Genomic DNA, 26,096 nt, shown 5'->3' on the forward strand with positions numbered 1-26,096 from the left:
CGTTGGGGATGGGGATGCATATATGTCGTTATTACGTCGCTACACACGCCGTGCCGGCACAGCGGCGTAATAACTTCCCCAGAAAGCGAGGCCCGGATCCTGGAGAACATGCGGAAGAAGCCGGAGGATCCCGAAGAAGACGCCGGAACAGCGGGACAGCATCGGGAGCCCCTGGGACAGCATCGGGAGCAGTGAGAACGCGGTTCGGAGCGGCGGGGAGAGGTGAGTATAACTTCCTATACTTTACATTGCACGAATCCCTCAACATACAATGGATTCGACAAACGATGGGTCGTTTGGAATGAATTACCATCGTATGTTGAGGGACCACTGTACAGAATAAGGATCTTCTGACAAAGTGAGGAACCAATGATGTCTGGGCATCACACTCTGCAGCGGCTTCTCTGTGTTCCTGGGAGGCCTGTCAGTGCTAGCACCCTGTCCTCTTCCTGTCCTTGGGGCAGATACTCTTCATCCCTGGTGAAAGATATCACCTGAAAGTAGCGCTTGTCTGACTCTGGATCCGGGACAAGTGTCCTGATTCCTCAACAGCTGCAACGGGCCCTTTACCCGGCCAGGCCTTCGGCCTATGGCCAAATGGACAGGCTGGTCAGTCCGCCCCTGAATGCAGCACATATGTGGTGGCCACAGGTGAGGTCCGCAGCCACCGCTACGCTGGGGTTAGCTAATTGGTTCTTGGGGGGGTTATGAACCCAGGGTCGGATGGTATTAACCCTTAATGTCACGTGACGCCACTGTAGTCTTGGTATCTCCCGGGGTACTACAGGTCCGGGGAACTCCGTCTCCCCACAGGCTAGCAAGGAAAGAATTGACACCACACTAGGTTGCAGTTTAACTGAGGCTTTACTAACTTGAAGATAGGTGGTACAATCTTCACAGTGCTCAACCAAAGTCTCCCAAAGGGTTAACAGACAGTCTCTAGAGGACCACACAGCTTGCAGTGCCTGGACTTGATATTGCATATATGCTTGTCTTTTACGGCCGGACTAGGAGTTTATGGTCTGCGCTATATTAGGCTTGAGATTAAAGTCACTTACTGAAGTGTCGGTAGATTTGGGGCTTTTCGCCGGAAGATATTGAATTGTCCTTTAGGAATTCTGTGATCAAGGCTGAAGTAAAGGCTTGATATTTCTCCACTCTGTACTCTGAACTGAAATGAATTGCTTTTTCTCCACACCTGAACTCTGAACCCTTCTGAACTCCACCTCTGAACTCCACTTCTGAACTCCACTTCTGAACTCCACTTCTGAACTGCAGAACTGAACTACACAGGAAATGCCACCCCTTATCAGGGAAGGCTAAACTAAAGCCCATTGGCCAGACAGCTGTGGATCATAGAGTTGTCTGTATCCCCTTTAGGATTTACAATAAAGTTACATACAAGTAATAGCATAATTACACAAAAGTTTAGTCTAGCCCTCAGTCCTCCACTCTCACATACCCTGACTGAGCATGAGGTTGCTAGGTAACATACTTAATGCTACAGATACCTAATAACAGATTATTAAGTTATAACAGTGCAAATACACATTAGAAATGGTTAAGTCCCTGCAGGTGAGCCCCCAGGACACTGGAGGTCTCAATCTGACAGGGCCTAAAATACCTTGACACAATGTACCTGTACTGGGACACCACAAACCCCACCACTAAACAGAAGTCGTCCTCAACAATAAAGGTACTGTCGGATTGATGAGCGAAGTGGCCTTGGGGCCATAAGAAGTCCTGAGGCATGCACAAACGTCCATTTCAGGTTTTGGAGAAATAAACACATAATAAGTCCTGAGGCATTTAACACACAAACGTCCATGTTAGGCTTTTAGAGGTAGGATACGAAACAATATTGGTGTAGGATACGTGGTTATTTGGGTCCCAGACAGAATATATACCTATTATATCTGATCAAAGTGTTTCGAACAGGATTTTTTTCCCTTTAGTTGGACCTATAACATAACCTTCAGACTATACCTATGTGTATAAACTATTTATATTTATAGTTATAACTAGGATATTATTGTCATTATATACTTTGCCATATCACCTGTATAATAAGTAGGTGTAATTGGGATAGCATTTATCTAAGTATACTAACAGACTGGTTTAGTAGACTGATTATTCAAAGTATTGAAGGGTTCTTATTAATAAGATTTAGTTATTTTACTATTTATAACCTGTACACATGTTTATACATTTGTAAAGACCTTTCTATGTACTTTCTATAAGTGGACTATGCATATGATAGACTATACACAATTGACATGTCTAACTAGACAATTTTGTAGCTGAATATACAGACTTATATAACTTTCTTGTACATTATATCACCTTATATTACGTAACATTAGATACATTTCTTATACTAATAGGTGCGGATTGGGCTGCCGGAGGCTCTCTACTCAATGCCTTGGCTACTGGGGCACTTCTCCCCAGAACACATTTTATTTTATGCTAGACACTTTTATGTATGCATGTAATACAAAGCTAGACATTTTTATATAACCCTTTTTCTTTTTACAGTAGTGCTTATGTTAGGGATAGGATACTTACTGGCCAGGTAGGTTCCTGTGCACAAACAGGGTTAAAAGGTAACTGGTTACACATTAGATACACTTGTAGTGAATTATCAATGAAGTATACTTGAGGTGTATACTGACTTATGTGTATGTAGTTTATCTACATATGTTTATGTACATGTTTTTATCCTAATCCCTATATCTTGCTGGGGGTTGTCCAAAATTAGAACGTGTGGATTTACGCAACACCATCTCTGAATTTTCTGGAGCAACAATTTCTTCTTGAGGACTTGATTCTGCTGGACTGGCAACATCGCTTTCGTTCTCGGCAACTGGGACAGGTGATGATTCCTGATTCACAGAGCATTCTCCCACATTGGAAGGTTCCTATGAAATTGAGGCAGGTGGATGGATGACTGGAGTAAACTCTGAGGCTTCTGGCGCCAAGACTGGGGTTGATGAGGTAGTCTTGGCTGGCTTGTAGCCGAAGAAGACAGTTTGATCTGAAGGGAAAAGAGGATCATCTTCAAAAATTAAGAGCGGTCTCTCAGGCTCAACTGTTCCTGCTGGCTGGACTTGTGCTGGCTGAACTGGAGGTGGAAGATTTGAAGGTGCAGAAGAAGGCGGCAATAAAGGCAAATCCCCTTTATGACACATCTTGATCCTGTTCCGGTGAACAACTTGTGGCTCATACCCTAATTTTTGGACTGTGTAGACATCGGTGTCTGGGTAGGGTACGGCAATCACCGTATAAGGTTCTGTTTCCCAAATGGAGTCCAATTTATGAATCCTGGGGAATTTCTTCAACCAAACTTTGTCACCAATATGCAATCGCTGGGCAGAGGCATTGCGGTTATAGTCCTGTTGCTGTCTATAGTGTGCCTCACCCATTTTTTTTGTTGACAATCTCTTTTGCTTCTTGAATTCTTTTCTGGTGTTCAGAGACCCATTCCATAGAGGCTTGTGGCGAGTTGTTGAAAGGTGCTTGAAGGCCAAAGATCCTGTCTTTGGGCAGTTGGCCATGGCGACCCATCATTAGATAAAATGTAGTGTATCCTGTGGAGCAGTGAGTGGTATTGTTATAAATTTCCAACAACTCGGGCATCAATCAAGGCCACTCTTCAGGTCGAGATACAGATGCAGCTCTCAGCATGTGGATGAACATCTGGTTGATTCTTTCACAAAGTCCATTCCCTTGCGGGTGATAAGCAGTGGTTCTGAGTTTCTTACACGCATGGAACTGGCACAGTTCCTGGAATAGTTGGGCCTCAAAGGCCGATCATCGGTCGGACAAGACAGTCTCAGGACATCCGAGTATCTGTACCCAATGGGTGTAGAACATCTGGGCTGTGGTTTTGGCCGTTAGATCTTTGACTGGCACAACTACTACCCACAACTACTACCCACCACCATGGTGAGGGCATACGAATATCCGAACCAGGTAGGCGATAGCTTGACATGATCCAATGCGACTAATTGGTTAGGCCTCTCACTCTGGATGGAATGGAGGGTTGCTCGGGCATCCTTGTGGCCACTCTTGGTGATACTGCAAACTGCGCACTCACTGCACCATTTTTCAACATCACTTCTCATCCTAATCGAGTAGAACCGGCGTTGGACGGTGGCTTCTGTCTTGTGAACCCCAAAGTGTCCTGACTGATCGTGGTAGGCATTCAGAACCATTGCAGCATCTCTCCGAGGAATCAGGATCTGATGTAGCCTTTTGCCAGACACTGGGTCCAAGAAGTTCCTGTACACCATTCCCTTGTGCACAAATAGCCTCTTTCTTTGACGCCACAGATGCTTCAATTCATAGTAACTCTGACTCCGGCGTAAACGGGGAGGTATCCTTCTGGTCAATAAGTACTCTAACAGATCCCCCATGGTCTGACTTTCTTCTTGTAAGGTCCTCCAGGTATACAAGTCCTCCTGGACTGTTTTAGACCTAGACTCCCTCCCCTCGAGGGTGGTTGTCACATCTTGGTTCATGAACCTCTGACAGAATGGGGACATCTCCACATCTTCCCACCTGTCCTTCACTGGGGGATCTTCGCCGGGAGTCATTTGAGATAGCACATCTGCATTGACATTGGATTTGCCACTTCGATATTTAATAGAGAAGTCATAGTTGGCCAGGCTGGAGGCCCATCTTTGTTCCAGAGCCCCTAGTTTGGCTGTGTTCAGGTGAGCCAGGGGGTTGTTATCGGTATAAACAGTGAACGAGGTTGTTGCCGAGTAGTCCTTGAATTTTGTCGGTGACCGCCCACACGAGGGCCAGGAGCTCCAACTTGAATGAACTGTAATTGGAATCATTCCTCTCGGCTCATCGCAGGTTCCGGCTGGCGTAAGCTATCACTCGTTCTTGTCTCCCTTGCATCTGGGATAAAACCGCCCCTAGTCCTTCAAAACTGGCATCTGTATACAGTCGGAAAGGCTGGGTATAATCCGGATAGGCCAGGATGGGGGGCTCTGTCAATAGATGTTTCAGGGCTTGAAAGGCCACCTCTGGTTCTTTAGCCCATTCCACAGGTAGCTTCCCATTATAATTTTCTTTCGCTGTGCCTCGCAAGAGAGAGGTCAACGGCTGGGCAATCTGGGCAAAATGAGGGATAAAGCGGCGATAATACCCCGCAAACCTTAGGAAGCTCCTTATATCCTTGACAGTGCGTGGGGTAGGCCAGTTCTTGACGACTTCCACTTAAGCCGGGTCAGGTTGAACCCCTTCAGCGCTGACGATATGGCCCAGGTAATGTACTTGTGGCTTGAGTAAGTGACACTTGGAGGGCTTAACTTTTAAACCATGCTGGATCAATACTTGAAATACATCAGACAGATGAGTCAAATGATCTTGCTAAGACTTGGAGTACACGATCACATCATCAAGATAGAGTAGGACACTCTGAAAGTTAAGGTGCCCTAGGCATCGTTCCATCAGCCGTTGGAAGGTAGCCGGAGCGTTGCATAGCCCAAAGGGCATGCTCTTGAATTCGAACAAACCCATGGGGGTTACAAAGGCTGTCTTTTCTCTGTCTTCTACGGACCATGGGCACTTGCCAGTCAGTACCCGCTGGTCAAATCCAACGTGGAGAAGTATGCTGTAGAACCATACGCAGTGAGTGACTCCTCAATCTGGGGGAGAGGGTATGCGTCTTTATGGGTGATATCATTCAATTTTCTGTAATCGACACAGAAACGGACGGTCCCATCTTTCTTCTTGACCAACACCAGGGAGCGGCCCAGGGACTCTGACTTTCTTGGATCACATCCGCGTCCTTCATGTCGGTTAACAGCTTCTTGACTGTTTGGTACATACCCGGTGCGACGGGCCGATGCCTTTCTTTGATGGGAGGCTTATCACCAGTCAAGATTCGATGTTTGATCATAGAAGTTCGCCCAAAATCGGTTGGATGTTTGCTGAAGGCATCTTGATACCTCTTCGCTACTTCAATGACCCCTTCGACTTGTTCCGGTGGGGTAAGGGAGCCTCCTACTTGTAGCTGACGCCACCAAGGTTCTGGAGAAACTTCGATATGGCCCGGTGTAGTTTGAGCAGTCTGTTGTTGAGCCACCTTACGTGAGGACAGAATATCACTGGAATCCAGGAAGAGGAGTCGGGCCAATGGGCTTTTTTTGGCAATACGGTGGCTACAACTGACAAATTGACTAAGCGAACTGGGACTTGTCCATTTACTACTGTCACTAGACTTCTGGCAGCTCGAACCAAGGGAAAATCTTCAGACTGTAGAGGTTCTAACAAAGCCTGATAATCTTGATTCTTTATGCCAGGACGCACTCGGCACCACAAAATGGTTTCCATATTTGGCTGTAGGGTCACTGACCTCATGTCCTGGATCCGGACTTTTCAGATCTCTCCTTTTTGGTTAACGAACTTCTGCTCCGCCTGCAGAATTTTGAGATGGTTCTGCGCAGTCCTTTGTCTAGAAGGAGACATGTAAGGGAGAGAGACATGCAAAGCATCTACAATATCAGTGAAGCAATGTCTCATGATGTTCATACCTAGAATGAACTCTGTGGCCCCTGGTACTGTCACATCGGTAACAATTATTCCTTGTTCCCTAAGTGTGTGACCCATACCCATGTCTGGGAATTGGTTTCCCGTCTCCTGCCATGACACTAAAATCCATACCGTCTGGCTCACACAATGAATCAACATTCCAATATTTATAAAATAGGCCCTTAGAGATGGTAGACACCTGCGAGCCTGTGTCAATCAGTGTCTGCAGCTGGATACTAGTGTTGAGCGGCATAGGCCATATTCGAATTTGCGAATATTCGCGAATATATGGACGAATATTCGGCATATAATCGCGAATATTCGCATATTCTCGTTTTATTGTCGCATATGCGAAAATATACGAAAATTCGCGTATGCGAAAATAACATTTGCGAAAATTAGCATATACTAAATTAGCATAAGCAAAAATTTGCATATGCGCAAATTAGCATATGCTAATTTTCGTATATGTGAAAATTTGCACACCAGTCTCACACAGTAGTATTAGAGCCTTCTTTACACCACACAAGCTGGAAGCAGGGAGGGGTGATCACTGTGATGTGTACTGTGAAAAAAAAAAAACAAACAAAAAAAAACGAATATTCGTAATTACGAATATATAGCGCTGCATTCGCGAATAAAATTCGTATTGCGAATATTCGCGAGCAACACTACTGGATACCATCTATAGTAACATTTACATAGGGGCAAGATGCAATGTACAATGATTGTCCTGAGTGGGGTTGCACTTTTGCTGGACCTGTGATTCGTTTGCCGGCCCTCGACCTCAGGGGATGCCCGTTTAAAGCCCAGCACTGCATCTTCCAATGCCCCGGTTTGTTGCAATACTCACAAAAAGGCCGACTAGAAGGGACCGGGCGAGAGCCACTGGAACGGGAAGGAGGAGCAGGGATAGGTCTCTGTCACGATGCCGGCTGGCAGAAGGTGGATCCTCTGTGCCAGAGAGGGATTGGCGTGGACCGTGCTAGTGGACCGGTTCTAAGTCACTACTGGTGTTCACCAGAGCCCGCCGCAAAGCGGGATGGTCTTGCTGCGGCGGTAGTGACCAGGTCGTATCCACTAGCAACGGCTCAACCTCTCTGACTGCTGAAGATAGGCGCGGTACAAGGGAGTAGACAGAAGCAAGGTCGGACGTAGCAGAAGGTCGGGGCAGGCAGCAAGGATCGTAGTCAGGGGCAACGGCAGGAGGTCTGGAACACAGGCTAGGAACACACAAGGAAACGCTTTCACTGGCACAATGGCAACAAGATCCGGCGAGGGAGTGCAGGGGAAGTGAGGTATATATATGGAGTGCACAGGTGAACACACTAATTAGAACCACTGCGCCAATCAGCGGCGCAGTGGCCCTTTAAATCGCAGAGACCCGGCGCGCGCGCGCCCTAGGGAGCGGGGCCGCGCACGCCGGGACAGGACCGACGGAGAGCGAGTCAGGTACTGGAGCCGGGGTGCGCATCGCGAGCGGGCGCCAGCCGCATCGCGAATCGCATCCCGGCTGGAGGCGGTATCGCAGCGCACCCGGTCAGTGGATCTGACCAGGGCGCTGCAGCAGCAAGAGTGTAGCGAGCGCTCCGGAGAGGAGCGGGGACCCGGAGCGCTCGGCGTAACAGTACCCCCCCCCTTGGGTCTCCCCCTCTTCTTTGAGTCTGAGAACCTGAGGACCAGACTTTTATCTAGGATATTGTCCTCAGGTTCCCAGGATCTCTCTTCAGGACCACAGCCCTCCCAGTCAACCAGAAAAAAGGTTTTCCCTCTGACCTTTTTGGAGGCCAGTATCTCCTTTACAGGAAAGATGTCCGAAGAACCGGAGACAGGAGTGGGAGAAATAAGTTTAGGAGAGAAACGGTTGAGGATGAGTGGTTTAAGAAGAGAGACATGAAAGGCATTAGGAATACGAAGAGAAGGAGGAAGAAGAAGTTTGTAAGAGACAGGATTAATCTGGCACAAAACTTTGAAAGGACCAAGATAGCGTGGTCCCAATTTGTAGCTGGGAACACGGAAGCAGACATATTTAGCGGAGAGCCATACCTTGTCTCCGGGAGAAAAAATGGGGGGAGCTCTTCTTTTCTTATCAGCAAACTTCTTCATGCGTGATGAAGCCTGTAAGAGAGAATTTTGGGTCTCTTTCCATATGGTGGAAAGATCACGAGTTATTTCATCCACAGCGGGCAAACCAGAGGGCAAGGGAGTAGGGAGGGGGGGAAGAGGGTGACGGCCGTACACCACGAAAAATGGGGATTTGGAAGAAGATTCAGAGACTCTGAAGTTATACGAGAATTCGGCCCATGGTAGAAGATCTGCCCAGTCATCCTGGCGGGAGGAAACAAAATGCCGTAAATAATCACCCAGGACCTGGTTAATTCTTTCTACTTGCCCATTGGATTGAGGATGATAAGCAGAAGAAAAGTTTAATTTAATCTTGAGTTGTTTACAGAGAGCCCTCCAGAATTTTGACACGAATTGGACGCCTCTATCCGAGACGATCTGCGTGGGCAACCCGTGAAGACGAAAAATGTGTACAAAAAATTGTTTTGCCAACTGAGGCGCTGAAGGAAGACCAGGAAGAGGAATAAAATGTGCCATCTTGGAAAATCGATCAACGACCACCCAAACAACAGTGTTGCCACGGGATGGGGGTAAGTCTGTAATAAAGTCCATACCAATCAGAGACCAAGGCTGTTCGGGGACAGGCAGAGGGTGAAGGAGACCAGCAGGCTTCTGGCGAGGAGTCTTGTCCCGGGCACAGACAGTGCAGGCCCGCACAAAATCAACAACATCCGTCTCCAGAGTCGGCCACCAATAGAAACGAGAGATGAGTTGCACGGATTTCTTGATGCCCGCATGGCCTGCGAGATGGGAGGAGTGACCCCATTTGAGGATTCCGAGGCGTTGGCGTGGAGAGACGAAGGTCTTCCCTGGAGGAGTTTGCCTGATGGAGGCTGGAGAAGTGGAGATCAGGCAGTCAGGAGGAATGATGTGTTGCGGAGAGAGCTCTACTTCCGAGGCATCCGAGGAACGAGAGAGGGCATCGGCCCTGATGTTCTTATCGGCAGGGCGAAAGTGAATTTCAAAATTAAACCGGGCAAAGAACAGAGACCACCTGGCCTGGCGAGGATTCAGCCGTTGGGCAGACTGGAGATAGGAGAGATTCTTGTGATCGGTGTAAATAATAACTGGAAATTTTGATCCCTCCAGCAGATGCCTCCATTCCTCAAGTGCTAATTTAATGGCCAGTAGCTCTCGATCCCCGATGGAGTAGTTCCTCTCCGCTGGAGAGAAGGTCCTAGAAAAAAAACCACAGGTAACAGCATGCCCGGAAGAATTTTTTTGTAGAAGAACCGCTCCAGCTCCTACTGAGGAGGCATCAACCTCCAATAGGAAGGGTTTAGATGGGTCAGGTCTGGAGAGCACGGGAGCAGAAGAAAAGGCAGACTTAAGCCGTTTAAAGGCGTCTTCCGCTTGAGGAGGCCATGACTTAGGATTGGCATTCTTTTTGGTTAAAGCCACGATAGGAGCCACAATGGTGGAAAAATGTGGAATAAATTGTCTGTAATAATTGGCGAACCCCAAAAAACGTTGGATAGCACGGAGTCCGGAGGGGCGTGGCCAATCTAAGACGGCAGAGAGTTTGTCTGGATCCATTTGTAGTCCCTGGCCAGAGACCAAGTATCCTAGGAAAGGAAGAGATTGACATTCAAACAGACATTTCTCCATTTTGGCATAAAGTTGGTTGTCACGAAGTCTCTGAAGAACCATGCGGACATGCTGGCGGTGTTCTTCTAGGTTGGCAGAAAAAATCAGAATATCGTCCAGATACACAACAACACAGGAATATAAGAGATCACGAAAAATTTCATTAACAAAGTCTTGGAAGACGGCAGGGGCGTTGCACAGGCCAAAGGGCATGACCAAATACTCAAAGTGTCCATCTCTAGTGTTAAATGCCGTTTTCCATTCATCCCCCTCCCTGATGCGGATGAGATTATAAGCACCTCTTAAGTCCAGTTTGGTAAAGATGTGGGCACCTTGGAGGCGATCAAAGAGTTCAGAGATAAGAGGTAGAGGGTAGCGGTTCTTTACCGTGATTTTATTAAGACCGCGGTAGTCAATGCAAGGACGTAGGGAGCCATCTTTTTTGGACACAAAGAAAAATCCAGCTCCGGCAGGAGAGGAGGATTTGCGGATAAAGCCCTTTTTTAAATTTTCCTGGATGTACTCAGACATAGCAAGAGTCTCTGGGGCGGACAGAGGATAAATTCTGCCCCGGGGTGGAGTAGTGCCCGGGAGGAGGTCAATAGGACAGTCATAAGGCCTGTGAGGAGGTAGAGTCTCAGCTTGTTTTTTGCAAAACACATCAGCAAAGTCCATATAGGCCTTAGGAAGACCGGTTACAGGGGGAACCACAGGGTCACGGCAGGGAGTACTGGGAACCGATTTAAGGCAGTCCTTGAAACAAGAGGTACCCCAGCTCTTGATCTCCCCTGTGGACCAATCCAGGGTTGGGGAATGGTGTTGAAGCCAGGGTAGTCCAAGGAGAATTTCGGAAGTGCAATTGGGGAGGACCAAAAACTCAATTTTTTCGTGATGAGGTCCGATGCACATTAGGAGGGGCTCCGTGCGGAAACGTATGGTACAGTCCAATCTTTCATTGTTAACACAATTGATGTAGAGGGGTCTGGCGAGACTGGTCACCGGGATGTTGAACCTGTTGATGAGAGAGGCCAAAATAAAATTTCCTGCAGATCCGGAATCCAAGAAGGCCATGGTAGAGAAGGAAAAGGTGGAGGCAGATATCCGCACAGGCACAGTAAGACGTGGAGAAGCAGAGTTGACATCAAGGACTGTCTCACCTTTGTGCGGAGTCAGCGTACGTCTTTCCAGGCGGGGAGGACGGATAGGACAATCCTTCAGGAAGTGTTCGGTACCGGCACAGTACAGGCAGAGATTCTACATGCGGCGTCGTATCCTCTCTTGAGGTGTCAGGCGAGACCGGTCAACCTGCATAGCCTCCACGGCGGGAGGCACAGGAACGGATTGCAGGGGACCAGAGGAGAGAGGAGCCGGGGAGAAAAAACGCCTCGTGCGAACAAAGTCCATATCCTGGCGGAGCTCCTGACGCCTTTCGGAAAAACGCATGTCAATGCGAGTGGCTAGATGAATGAGTTCATGTCGGTTAGCAGGGATTTCTCGTGCGGCCAGAACATCTTTAATGTTGCTGGATAGGCCTTTTTTAAAGGTCGCGCAGAGGGCCTCATTATTCCAGGATAGTTCTGAAGCAAGAGTACGGCGTACTCGCCAACGGAAGAATTACCCTGGACCAGGTTCAGCAGGGCAGTCTCAGCAGAAGAGGCTCGGGCAGGTTCCTCAAAGACACTTCGAATTTCCGAGAAGAAGGAGTGTACAGAGGCAGTGACGGGGTCATTGCGGTCCCAGAGCGGTGTGGCCCATGACAGAGCTTTTCCAAACAGAAGGCTGACTACGAAAGCCACCTTAGACCTTTCAGTAGGAAACTGGTCCGACATCATCTCCAAGTGCAGGGAACATTGTGAAAGAAAGCCACGGCAAAATTTAGAGTCCCCATCAAATTTATCCGGCAAGGATAGTCGTGGGCCTGAAGCGGCCACTCGCTGCGGAGGAGGTGCAGGAGCTGGCGGAGGAGATGATTGCTGAAGCTGAGGTAGTAGCTGCTGTAGCATCACGGTCAGTTGAGACAGCTGGTGGCCTTGTTGCGCTATCTGTTGTGACTGCTGGGCGACCACCGTGGTGAGGTCGGCGACAACTGGCAGAGGAACTTCAGCGGGATCCATGGCCGGATCTACTGTCACGATGCCGGCTGGCAGAAGGTGGATCCTCTGTGCCAGAGAGGGATTGGCGTGGACCGTGCTAGTGGACCGGTTCTAAGTCACTACTGGTGTTCACCAGAGCCCGCCGCAAAGCGGGATGGTCTTGCTGCGGCGGTAGTGACCAGGTCGTATCCACTAGCAACGGCTCAACCTCTCTGACTGCTGAAGATAGGCGCGGTACAAGGGAGTAGACAGAAGCAAGGTCGGACGTAGCAGAAGGTCGGGGCAGGCAGCAAGGATCGTAGTCAGGGGCAACGGCAGGAGGTCTGGAACACAGGCTAGGAACACACAAGGAAACGCTTTCACTGGCACAATGGCAACAAGATCCGGCGAGGGAGTGCAGGGGAAGTGAGGTATATATATGGAGTGCACAGGTGAACACACTAATTAGAACCACTGCGCCAATCAGCGGCGCAATGGCCCTTTAAATCGCAGAGACCCGGCGCGCGCGCGCCCTAGGGAGTGGGGCCGCGCGCGCCGGGACAGGACCGACGGAGAGCGAGTCAGGTACGGGAGCTGGGGTGCGCATCGCGAGCGGGCGCCAGCCGCATCGCGAATCGCATCCCGGCTGGAGGCGGTATCGCAGCGCACCCGGTCAGTGGATCTGACCGGGGCGCTGCAGCAGCGAGAGTGTAGCGAGCGCTCCGGGGAGGAGCGGGGACCCGGAGCGCTCGGCGTAACAGTCTCTTAATCACTGGAGGCTCTCTATCGACCCTAGTGGCATGATTAGCTAGCTCCTTTACCACTTGAGTGAGCTGGGCAATGTCCTGCTTGATCCCTTGGATTTCAGAAATTGTGGCAGGGTTTGGAGTGTCAGCCACGGGTGTGGGGGTTGTTGGTAACATTGGCGTAGAGTTAGCCGCCGCACCCATGGGCTCTGACCTAGGGTCAGGACTTTTCTCAGGGTCTGCCCCCTGCTCTATAACTTGAAGGGCAAGACGCTTAAATGCAGAGAAAGACATATTGGGGTTCTGTACAGCCAACATCTTTAGCTGGGCCTTGTCCCATTTATTTTGGACCCCTTCAATAAATCTGTCCACAAAAGTTTATTACCCTGATCGGGGGTTATGCTATCTAATTTTTGAACTTCCTCTAGGGCATTTTGTAAAGCTACTGCATATGCCCGTAGTGTCTCACCTGGCTTTTGTCGCCTCTCATATAGTCGGAGGCGGACCTCTGAGGGGGAGTGGGACTCAAATACCTGGTGCAATCCCTCAAAGATCTGCTCTACTGTAGTCCTCTCAGAAGTGGGCCAGGTGCGAACTTCTTCACGTGCAGGTCCCTGCAGTTGCCCCATGAGTAACAGCACCTGTTGGTTAGGGGGAAGAGAATAAAGAGAAAAGATGCTCTGGAAGTTCTCTTGAAAATCTTTAAGTGAAAAGGGATCCCCTCTGTAGTTAGGAAGTACAGGCTTCCCCAGGTAGAACGGAGGAGCCCCGCCATCATGGCGTCGTACTGGAGGGGAGGAGGGCAGCAGTCTCCGACCTTCTGAAACAGGCAATGATCTGGCTGAAGATGGCCCTGCAAGAGGTGATGCAACAGGGAGGGACCTAGCCGGGGGTGATCCTGGAGGGATAGCCTGCACTGGAGCCGCAAGAGGATCTGGGACATCACCTGCGTCCGGTGATCTTGGATCTGACATCTTGTCGACTTGATTGAGTGCGCTGTCGCTTTAAGGAATTTTGAGAGCGCCGTCCTTGAGTGCGTTGTCTTTGAGTGCGTTGTCTTTGAGTGCGCCGTCGTTGAGTGCGCCCATGTTGAGTGCGCCGTCGTTGAGTGCGCCGTCTCTTTAACCGCTTAAGGACCAGGCCATTTTACACCTTAGGACCGGAGCGTTTTTTGAACATCTGACCACTGTCACTTTAAACATTAATAACTCTGGAATGCTTTTACCTATCATTCTGATTCCGAGATTGTTTTTTTCGTGACATATTCTACTTTATGTTATTGGTAAAATTTTGTCGATAATTGCATCGTTTCTTAGTGAAAAATTTCAAAATTTGCTTAAAAAATTGAAAATTTAGCATTTTTCTAACTTTGAAGCTCTCTGCTTGTAAGGAAAATGGATATTCCAAATAAAAAAAAAAAATTATCCACAAATACAATATGTCTACTTTATGTTTGCATCATAAAATTGACGAGTTTTACTTTTGGAAGACACCAGAGGGCTTCAAAGTTCAGCAGCAATTTTCCAATTTTTCACAAAATTTTCAAACTCACTATTTTTCAGGGACCAGTTCAGGTTTGAAGTGGATTTGAAGGGTCTTCATATTAGAAATACCCCACAAATGACCCCATTATAAAAACTGCATCCCCCCAAAGTATTCAAAATGACATTCAGTCAAGGGGTAAAAAGAGAAAATGTATAATTATATTTGTAGCCCAATTTCTCTCGAGTAAGGACATACCTCATATGTCCATGAAAAGTGTTCGGCGGGCGCAGTAGAGGGCTCAGAAGCGAAGGAGCGACAAGGGAATTTTGGAGAGTACGTTTTTCTGAAATGGTTTTTGGGGGGCATGTTGCATTTAGGAAGCCCTTATGGTACCAGAGCAGCAAAAAATCCCCACATGGCATACCATTTTGGAAACTAGACCCCTTGGGGAACGTAAAAAGGGGTAAAGTGAACCTTAATACCTCACAGGTGTTTCATGACTTTTGCATATGTAAAAAAAAAAAATTTTTTTTCACTAAAATGTGTGTTTCCCCCCAAATTTCACATTTTTGCAAGGGTTAATAGCAGAAAATACCCCCCAAAATTTGTAACCCCATCTCTTCTGAGTATGGAGGTACCCCATAAGTGGACCTGAAGTGCACTACGGGCGAACTACAATGCTCAGAAGAGAAGGAGTCATATTTGGCTTTTGGAGAGCAAATTTTGGTCGGGGGGCATGTCGCATTTAGGAAGCCCCTATGGTGCCACAACAGCAAAAAACCCTCACATGGCATACCATTTTGGAAACTAGACCCCTTGAGGAACGTAACAAGGAATAAAGTGAGAAATAAAGAAATAAATAATGTTTTATTTGCACAGCCCACTGTTCCAAAGATCTGTCAGACACCAGTGGGGTGTAAATTCTCACTGCACCCCTTATTACATTCCGTGAGGGGTGCAGTTTCCGAAATGGGGTCACATGTGTTTTTTTTTTTTTTTTGCGTTTGTCAAAACCGCTGTAACAATCAGCCACCCCTGTGCAAATCACCTCAAATGTACATGGTGCACTCTCCCTTCTGGGCCTTCTTGTGCGGCCCCAGAGAACTTTGCGCCCACTTATGGGGTATCTCCGTACTCGGGAGAAATTGCATTACAAATTTTGGGGGGCGTTTTTCCCTTTTACCTCTTGTCAAAATGAACAGTATAGGGCAACACCAGCGTGTTAGTGTAAAAAATTTATTTTTTTACACTAACACGCTGTTGTAGACCCCAACTTCACCTTTTCATAAGGGGTTAAAGGAGAAAAATCCCCCCAAAATTTGTAACACAATTTCTCCTGAGTACGGCGATACCCCATATGTGACCCTATTATGTTGCCTTGAAATACGACTCCAAAGTAAGAGCGCCATGTGCATTTGAGGCCTGAATTAGGGATTTGCATAGGGGTGGACATAGGGGTATTCTATGCCAGTGATTCCCAAACAGGGTGCCTCCAGCTGTTGCAAAACTCCCAGCATGCTTGGACAGTCAACGGCTGTCCAGCAATACTGGGAGTTGTTGTTTTGCAACAGCTGGAGGCTCCATTTTGGAAACAGTGGCGTACCGGACGTTTTTCATTTTTATTGGGAGGGGAGGGGGGCTGTGTAGGGGTATGTATATATAGTGTTTTTTACTTTTTATTTTATTTTGTGGTAGTGTAGTGTAGTGTTTTTAGGGTACAGTCACATGGGCGGGGGATTACAGAGAGTTCCCGCTGCGAGTTTGAGCTGCCGCGCAAAATTTGCTGCATCGCAAACTTGCAGCCTGATACTCACTGTAAGCCCCCTGCCCATGTGAATGTACCCTGTACATTCACAGGGGGGGGGGGGGACCTCCAGCTGTTACAAAACAACAACTCCCAGCATGCACAGTTTATCAGTGCATGCTGGTAGTTATAGTTTTGCAACAGCTGGAGGCACACGGTTGGGAAACACTGAGTTAGGAAACAGACAATGTTTCCCAACCAGTGTGCCTCCAGTTGTTGCAAAACCACAACTCCCAGCATTCTCAGGCATGCTGGGAGTAGTAGTTCGGCAACATCTTTAGAGTCAGATGTTGCCGAACTACAACTCCCAGCATGCTGGGAGTTGTAGTTTTGCAACATCTGGAGGACTACAGTTTGCAGACCACTAATACAGTGGTTCCCAATCTGTGCCCTTCCAGATGTTGCAAAACTACAACTCCCAGTATGCCAAAACTGTCCAGGCATGCTGGGAGTTGTAGTTCTGCAACATCTGAAGGGCCAGATGTTACAGAACTACAACTCCCAGCATGCCTGGACAGTAAGGGCATGCTGAGAATGTGTAGTTTTGCAACATCTGGAAGGGCACAGTGGTCTCCAAACTGTGGACCTCCAGATGTTGCAAAACTGCAACTCCCAGCATGCCCAGACGCCAAGGGCTGTCTGGGCATGCTGGGAGTTGTAGTTTACAGGGTCCCATTACAGCAATGCATGTCGTTTTACGGCGACGTGCATTGCTGTAAAGGGCCCGACCGCGGCTGAAGATCTACTCACCTGTCGCCGCCGCCGCCATCTTCCTCGCCGGGATCCGGGTCTTCAGGGACGAGGTAAGTACCGGGGCCGGTCCTCAGCACTCCCCCGTCCCCCGCCGGGTCCTCCGGTCTTCCTCCCGTCATCTCCGGACTTCAAGGGGCCGGGCAGGACGGGAGGAAGTAACCGCCCCCCCCCCCCCCCCCCTGCGATTGGTCGGTTAACTAACCGACGGATCACAGGGGATCGGAGGAGGTGGCAGGCTTGCCACCTCGCTCCTATGCTTTAGCATGGTCCTGGCTGTCTGTGCCAGCCGGGATCATGCGAAATTACCGGGCGGTCGGGTCCCAGAGACCCGATCAGCCCGGTATCGCCGCAGATCGCAAGGGCGATTTCCCTTGCGATTTGCGGTGATCGCCGACATGGGGGGCCTACATGGCCCCCCTCTGCGTTTGCCCTGGATGCCTGCTGAAGGATTTTAGCAGGCATCCAGTTTTGATCTCTGCCTGGCGCGCGGCAGAGACCGGAAATACAACAGGACGTTCTCTAAAGTCCTTGGGCATTAAAGCCCAGGTAGTGAGGACGTTAGAGAACGTCCTATGTCCTTAACAGGTTAAGCTGGCTGGATGCTGCGGGAGTGTCTTCGTGCCGTGCCGCGCAGACCAGGGTTAATGCTGGAGGTATCGGAGGCTTTCGTACTCAGCCTGCGCTGCCGCGGGCACTTGCTGGTCTTTTGCTGTTTCGGTGATGATGGCCGGACGCGTTGCTATGGCTGCGCCTGGCAGTTTCCTGATTGGTCCGGTCAGTAAATGCTTCCCCTGTGCAACACAGGGTGGATTATTTATTTCCGGCTCACACTCTGAAGAGGCGTCACCGCCGGGGATTGACTGGGCGGAGCTGCGACTGCTCCCGCGTGCGGGAAATGGTGGAAACAATTTAACCCCTTCAGGTATGGACTTTTTCCACTTAGTACTGGCAGCTAACAGTCTCTCCTTCACCTTCCCCACCACTTGTATTTGCGCCTCGTTAGACAAATTTCTTTCAATAGCACAGTCCCGTACACAGTTCAGACTTGGGGGAAGAACTTGATTTAGTGGCTGAATAGTTAAGGCGTACACCCGTATCCTGTTCGTGGACGCCAAAAACGTTGTGGTGGCCATGGGTGAGGTCCGCAGCCACCGCTACGCTGGGGTTAGATACTTGGTTCTTTTAGGGGTTTGGATGGTATTATCCCTTCATGTCACGTGACGCCACTGTAGTCTTGGTATCTCCCGGGGTACTACAGGTCCGGGGAACTCCGTCTCCCCACAGGCTAGCAAGTAAAGAAAAGACTCCACACTAGGTTGCAGTTTAACGGAGGCTTTACTAACTTGAAGATAGGTGGTACAATCTTCACAGCGCTCAACCAAAGTCTCCCAAAGGTTTAACAGACAGTCTCTAGAGGACCACACAGCTTGCAGTGCCTGGACTTGATATTGCATATATGCTTGGCTCTTATGGCCGGACTAGGAGTTTTTGGTCTGCGCTAGATTAGGCTTGAGATTAAAGTCACTTACTGAAGTGTCGGTAGATTTGTGGCTTTTCGCCTGGAAGATATTGAATTGTCCTTTAGGAATTCTCTGGTCAAGGCTGAAGTAAAGGCTTGATGTTTCTTCACTCTGTACTCTGAAATTAAATTAGTTGCTTTTTCTTCACTCTGAACTCCTGCACTCCTCTCCACTCAGCTTCTCTCCACACCTGAACTCTGAACCCTTCTGAACTCCACCTCTGAACTCCACCTCTGAACTCCACCTCTGAACTCCACCTCTGAACTCCACCTCTGAACTCCACCTCTGAACTCCACCTCTGAACTCCACCTCTGAACTCCACCTCTGAACTCCACCTCTGAACTCCACCTCTGAACTCCACCTCTGAACTCCACCTCTGAACTCCACCTCTGAACTCCACCTCTGAACTCCACTTCTGAACTCCACTTCTGAACTGCAGAACTGAAATGCCACCCCTTATCAGGGAAGGCTAAACTAAAGCCCATTGGCCAGGCAGCTGTGGATCATAGAGTTGTCTGTATCCCCTTTAGGATTTACAATAAAGTTACATACAAGTAATAACATAATATAACACCTTACACAAAAGTTCAGTCTAGCCCTCAGTCCTCCACTCTCACATACCCTGACTGAGCATGAGGTTGCTAGGTAACATACTTAAAGCTACAGATACCTAATAACAGATTATTAAGTTATAACAGTGCAAATACACATTAGAAATGGTCGAGTCCCTGCAGGGGAGCCCCCAGGACACCGAAGGTCTCAATCTGACAGGGCCTAAAATACCTTGACACAATGTACCTGTACTGGGACACCACACATACACAGCTTTTTCTGGTAAGTGGGAGGAGCCTCCTATGCTACCCTGACGTCACGTGGGTCAAGAGGTTATGCAGCCCGCTGTCCACGTCACCACCCAGGGCCGTAGGTAAGGAAACAGGGCTGGCCTGGGACATCACATGGGCAGCCCTGTAAATCTAGCTTTCATGGGCGGCCTTCGCAGCCCACCTGTGCTGACCTCTGGGCCTATTTTAACGTAGGGGACTGGAGCGGCAGCTCCATCCGCCCCTATGTTAATCCGTCCCTGCAGCAAAGTGAAGGAGAAAATTCAAAATCTTCATTTTTTACACTCGCATGTTCTTGTAAACCCAGTTTTTGAATTTTCACAAGGGGTAATAGGATTAAAAGCCCCCAAAATTTGTAACTAAATTTCTCTTGAGTAAGAAAATACCTCATATGTGTATGTGAAGTGTTCGGCGGGCGCCGTAGAGGGCTCAAAAGGGAAGGAGAGAAGTATGAAAGACAAAAAGGGACAATGCGCCTATCTATGTGCCGTTATCCTTATTACAAGTGACAGGTGAGGAAGCGTAAGGAATGCTCTCACCTGATGGTGTTATGCTGAGAGCATAACACCTGTTGCAGCTTGAAGGGGCCCAACTGGTGTTGGTAAGTGGAAATTCACGGTGTGCTGCCCGGATCCACCCGTCCGGCCGGACGGTCTGAGAGTATGAGTGGTAGCGGTGAAAAAGGAATCCGATCCTGGCGCTCACCCATGCGGCAACTGAGGAAATTATGTCAGGAGCCGTAATGAGGTAAAAGATACACTTTATTTTGGATAAAGTAGGGACTACGCGTTGCGAGGAGACACGCTCCCCTCTTCCTCAGGTCCAATCGTAAGGGCTAGGGGGTAGGGCTTGTATTTTAAAGGGAAAAAACCCGCACAATAATGCAAAAAATAGCAGACAAATATATAATATATAAGGATCGTGAGCGATACAAACATGTGGGGCACAGAATGTTACAAAGGCCCCGTGTGAAAACAAAATATAGGATATGTTCTATATTTAGTATAGTTTCATGCACCAAGTACTGGGCAGTGATACTATAGGACATGGTGTACAGGAAGTCCCAGTGGTATGGGGCCATGGACAGACAGTGCACTTAGTAGCTGTTCAGGCATGGCAGGGACAAACCTCTGGATGGGAGCCTAAACCATGTATCTACCTCAAATCATCTGGATTCAATGGAAGGGCTTGGATTGCTGGCTCCTATGTCTCCCATCCAGAGGCTTGTCCCTGCCATGCCTGAACAGCAACTAAGTGTGCTGTCTGTCCATGGCCCCATACCACTGGGAATTCCTGTGCACCATGTCATATAGTATCACTGCCCAGTACTTGGTGCATGAAACTATACTAAATATAGAACGTATCTTTTGTTTTCACACAGGGGCCTTTGTAACATTCTGTGCCCCACATGTTTGTATCGCTCACGATCCTTATATATTATGTATTTGTCTGCTATTTTTTGCATTATTGTGTATTCTGTGATTATGAGCACCTAATTTCGCGGGCTTTTTCCCTTTAAAACACAAGCCCTACCTCCTAGTCTTTACGATTGGACCTGAGGAAGAGGGGGGCGTGTCCCCTCACAAACGAGTAGTCCCTGCTTTATCCAAAATAAAGTGCATCTTTTACCTCATTACGACTCCTGACAATTTCCTCAGCTGCCGCACGGGTGAGCGCCAGGATCGGATTCCTTTTTCACCGCTACCACTCAGAAGGGAAGGAGTGACAATGAGATTTTAGAATGAGTTTTTCTGAAATGGTTTTTGAGGGGCATGTCACATTTAGGATGCCCCTATGGTGCCATAACAGCAATAAAAAAAAAAAAAAACATGGCCTACTATTTTGGAAACTACACCCCTCAAGGAATGTAACAAGGGGTACAGTAAGCCTTAACACCCAACAAGTGTTTGACGACTTTTCGTTAAAGTTAGATGTGTAAATGATTATTTTTTCACTAAAATGCTGGTTTTCACCCAAATTTTACATTTTTACAAGGGGTAATAAAAGAAAATGCCCCCCAACATTTGTAACCCCATTTCTTCTGAATATGGAAATTCCCCATGTGTGGACATCAAGTGCTCTGCTGGCACACTACAATGCTCAGCAGAGAAGGAGTCACATTTGGCTTTTGGAAAGCAAATTTTGCTGAAATGGTTTTTGGGGGGCATGTTGCATTTAGGAAGCCCCTATGGTGCAAGAACAGCAAATAAAAACCCACATGGCCTACTATTTTGGAAACTACATCCATCAAGGAATGTAACAAGGGGTACAGTGAGCCTTAACACCACACAGGTGTTCGACAACTTTTTGTTAAATGGTCCCCAAAATTTGTAACCCCATTTCTTAAGAGTATGGAAATACCCCATGTGTGGATGTCAAGTGCTCTGGTGGAGCACTACAATGCTCAGAAGCGGAGGAGAGCCATTGAGCTTTTAGAGAGAGAATTTGTTTTGAATGGAAGTCAGGGGCCATGTGCGTATACAAAGCCCCCCATGGTGCCAGAACAGTGGACGCCCCCACATGTGACCCCTTTTTGGAAACTACACTCCTTGCAAAATGTAATAAGGGGTGCAGTGAGCTTTTACAACCCATTGGCGTTTGACTGATCTTTGGCTGTGCAAAAGAAAAATTCCATTTTTCATTTTCATGGACCACTGTTCCAAAAATCTGTCAGACACCTGTGGGCGTAAATGCTCAATGTACCCCTTATTACATTACATGGGAGTGTAGTTTCCAAAATGTGGTCACATCTGAGGGGAGTCTATTGTTTGGGCACTATGGGGGGCTTTGTAAACACATGTGGCCTTCAAATTTACTCTCCAAAATACCAATGGCGCTCCTTCTCTTCTGAGCATTGTTGTGCACCCGCAGAGTACTTTACATCCAAATATGGGGTATTTTCTTACAAATTTTGGGGGGCTTTTTTCCCATTTTCCCTTGTGTAAATGAAAAATTTAGGGTAACACAAGCATTTTAGTGAAAACATTTTTCTTCTTCATTTTCTCATTCAATTTTTTCAAACATTTGTCAAACACCTGTGGGGTGTTAAGGCTCACTATTCCCATTGTTACGTTCCATGTGGGGTGTATTTTCCAAAATGGTGTGAATTTGCCGCAGCTCAAACTTGAAGCAGGAAACTCACTGTAAACCTACAAACCTCCATCTGTTTAAAACTACAAGTCCCACTATGTACTAACAGACCGTGCATGCTGGCAGTTGTACTTTTGCAACAGCTGGAGGCACACTGGTTGGAAAACCTTCTGTTAGGTTCTGTTACCGAACTCAGTACTTTCCAACCAGCTTGCCCCCAGCTGTTGCAAATCTACAACTCCCAGCATGTACTGATCGCCGAAGGGCATGCTGGGAGATGTAGTTATGCAACAGCTGGAGGTACGCAACTACAACTCCCAGCATGCCGAGTCAGCTGTTTACTGTTTGGGCATGCTGGGATTTGTAGTTTTTCAACAGCTGGAGGGCTGCAGTTTGGAGATCACTGTGCAGTGATTTCCAAACTGTGGCCCTCCAGATGTTGCAAACCTACAAATCCCAGCATGCCCAGACAGCAAACTGCTGTGTGGGCATGCTGGGAGTTGTAGTTTTGAAAGATCTAGAGGGCCACAGTTTAGAGACCACTGTATAATGGTCTCAAACTGTAGCCCTCCAGATGTTGCGAGGCAACTTACCGGCTTCCGTAGTCTGCACCAGGGAGCAAGCCGCGCGTCATCGCCGCCAGCTACTGCCGATCATCACCCGCTGCCGCCACCGCTGATAAGTGACCTCTGGCACCGGTTACTTATGGTTCCCCTGCTCTGCCCGGATTAACCCCCCCGCCTTCGATCTGCTATTGGTTGGTCGCGTTTGACCCACCAATAGCAGGGATAGGAGGGGTGGCACCCCTGCCACCTAACTTCTGGCCCTTCAGGGGGCCCTGGGGTGTCTTGGACACCCCCGATCTCCCTTACTTTCTGGGTCATCGGGTCACTGGAGACCGGTGTGACCCGGAATCGTCGCAAATCGCCGGTGTGAATTCATGACCCCCATGGGCATTGGCACGGGATGCCTGCTGAATGATTTCAGCAGGCATCCGGTTCCAATCACCGCCCGGCAAGCTGCGGTGATTGGAAATGCGGAAGGCGTACACCCTACGTCCTTAAGTGATAAGACGCGAGGGCGGATCCGTACGCCCTCCGTCCCCAACAATACCTTCTCTAAGAAAACAATGGGAAAATCTGGGTGGTCTGGGAAATTAGCCATTATTGCTTTCCCTATAATCTGTCTCTGATTGGAAATAAAGACAACTATACTAAGTCCTGATGGACAACTTTGCATTCATCATCTAATACCTATCAAAGGAGATGGTTAAACAAAGTCAATGATCAGGGGAAGACTGACACCACTCCGGGCCCCCGGACCAAATAAAGCAAGGGCCCCTCAGCAAGACTCCACCCCTGGCCCCACCCTGCCCCGCCCCTATTCCCGCCCAGTATGTACATGAATATTTGCCATAGAATAGGGGGTGCAGTGCACTTGAGGCTATGGTGTACTTTGAGGGATGGCAATGCCAATAACCTTAACTACACCAAGCACTTAAAAACACTGAACTATCCTCCTCCTTTTTGTGCCAACTTGGGATCTCTGTCTGCGATACCCAGTCCAACTTGGCTCCAGCCTTCACTCACCTTAAATAGGTACTACGGTGGAAAACATTTTTTTAAATCAACTGGTGCCAGAAAGTTAAACAGATTTGTAAATTACTTCTATTAAAAAATCTAATTCCTACCAGTACTTATTAGCGGCTGCATACTTCAGAGGAAATTCTTTTCTTTTTGGATATTTTTTCTGTCACGACCACAGTGCTCTCTGCTGACACCTCTGTCCATTTTAGGAAATGTCCAGAGCAGCATATGTTTGCTATGGGGAAATTATCCTGCTTTGGACAGTTCCTGACAGACAGAAGTGTCAGCAGAGAGCACTGTGGTTGTTACAGAAGAGAAATCCAAAAAGAAAAGAATTTCCTCTGTAGTATACAGCCGCTAATAAGGAAGGATTAAGATTTTTTAATAGAAGTAATTTATAAATCTGTTTAACTTTCTAGCACCAGTTGATTTAAAAAATAAAAGAAAAAAAAGTTTTTCACAGGAGTACCTGCCTTTCACAGCTCACTACATGATGGCACAGTCAGATATATAACTCATCTCTGACTGTGCCATCATATAGTGAGCGGTGAAAGGCAGGTAAAAAATAGCAACTGGTCCATTTATAAGCCACACACTTTACCTTTTTTGCCCCCTGCTTGGGTGAGGCTGAGGCCTCTTAGATTTATTACAGAAATAGCACAGCAGCACAGAGTATTTCTGGAGGGAACTGTAGTGAGGCAGACTGTCTGAAATACTCTGTGCTGCTGGGAAGCCTACTCCTGCTTTTCACCGGTCCCTACATGATGGCACAGTCTGAGATATGTTATATGTGAAATATAACTTATATCTCTGACTGTACCATCATGTAGGGGGGCAGTGAAAGGAAGGTAGAAGATGGAGTAGGCTTCCCCGCAGCACAGAGTATGTCTGTCAGACAGTCTGCCTCACGACAGTTCCCTCCAGAAATACTCTGTGCTGCTGTGCTATTTCTTTAATAAATCTTAAAGGCCTCAGCCTCACCCAAACAGGGGTGGGAAAAGGGCCACAATACACAGAATGCACTATATCTATTTAGCTGTAGATTAAAGTGCTGCTTTAGACAGCAACTCACAAATGACGTCTTCTCTAATCAGCGTCGTTCCCTTCTCTTCTCCATCTGGTCTGCGCCATCATGACAATTTCTTCCAGCCACAATTCTTCACCATTAAACCTGCAAAACAAACCTAGTAGGCTCCACACTTCTTTCCATGGGTGACAGAGGGGTGTAGAGGAGTGCACAGGGGTGTAGAGGAGTGTACAGGGGTGACAGTGGGGTGTAGAGGAGTGTACAGAGGGGTGTAGAGGAGTGTACAGGGGTGACATAGGGGTGTAGAGGAGTGTACAAGGGTGACAGTGGGGTGTAGAGGAGTGTACAGAGGGGTGTAGAGGAGTGTACAGGGGTGACAGAGGGGTGTAGAGGAGTGTACAGGGGTGACAGTGGGGTGTAGAGGAGTGTACATGGGTGACAGAGGGGTGTAGAGGAGTGTACAGAGGGGTGTAGAGGAGTGTACAGGGGTGACAGAGGGGTGTAGAGGAGTGTACAGGGGTGACAGAGGGGTGTAGAGGAGTGTACAGGGGTGACAGTGGGGTGTAGAGGAGTGTACATGGGTGACAGAGGGGTGTAGAGGAGTGTACATGGGTGACAGAGGGGTGTAGAGGAGTGTACAGAGGGGTGTAGAGGAGTGTACAGGGGTGACAGAGGGGTGTAGAGGAGTGTACAGGGGTGACAGAGGGGTGTCCGCCCCTGTCAATGATTAACCTGTCTACAGCTTATATAGAACATCTAATTCTCCCATAACGGAGACTAGACACCAATAAATTTTATGATAAAAAATAATTCATGATACTCAGCTGAAAAATAATGTCCTAGTGATGATAAAGCCGTATCATGTCATATATACTGCCCAATGGACCTACAACCTAATGTATGTGGGTGATGAC

At 48.1% G+C, this 26,096-nt stretch overlaps 1 protein-coding gene across 1 annotated transcript in view; it reads left to right on the forward strand.

The window, feature by feature from the left end:
• LOC130291911 (protein kinase C epsilon type-like) overlaps window positions 1-26,096 on the forward strand; it is a 226,882-nt gene that overhangs the window by 178,713 nt on the left and 22,073 nt on the right. The gene's annotated exons all lie outside the window — the stretch shown is intronic.

Source organism: Hyla sarda, chromosome 9, assembly GCF_029499605.1.
Source record: "Hyla sarda isolate aHylSar1 chromosome 9, aHylSar1.hap1, whole genome shotgun sequence".
NCBI lineage: Eukaryota > Metazoa > Chordata > Amphibia > Anura > Hylidae > Hyla > Hyla sarda.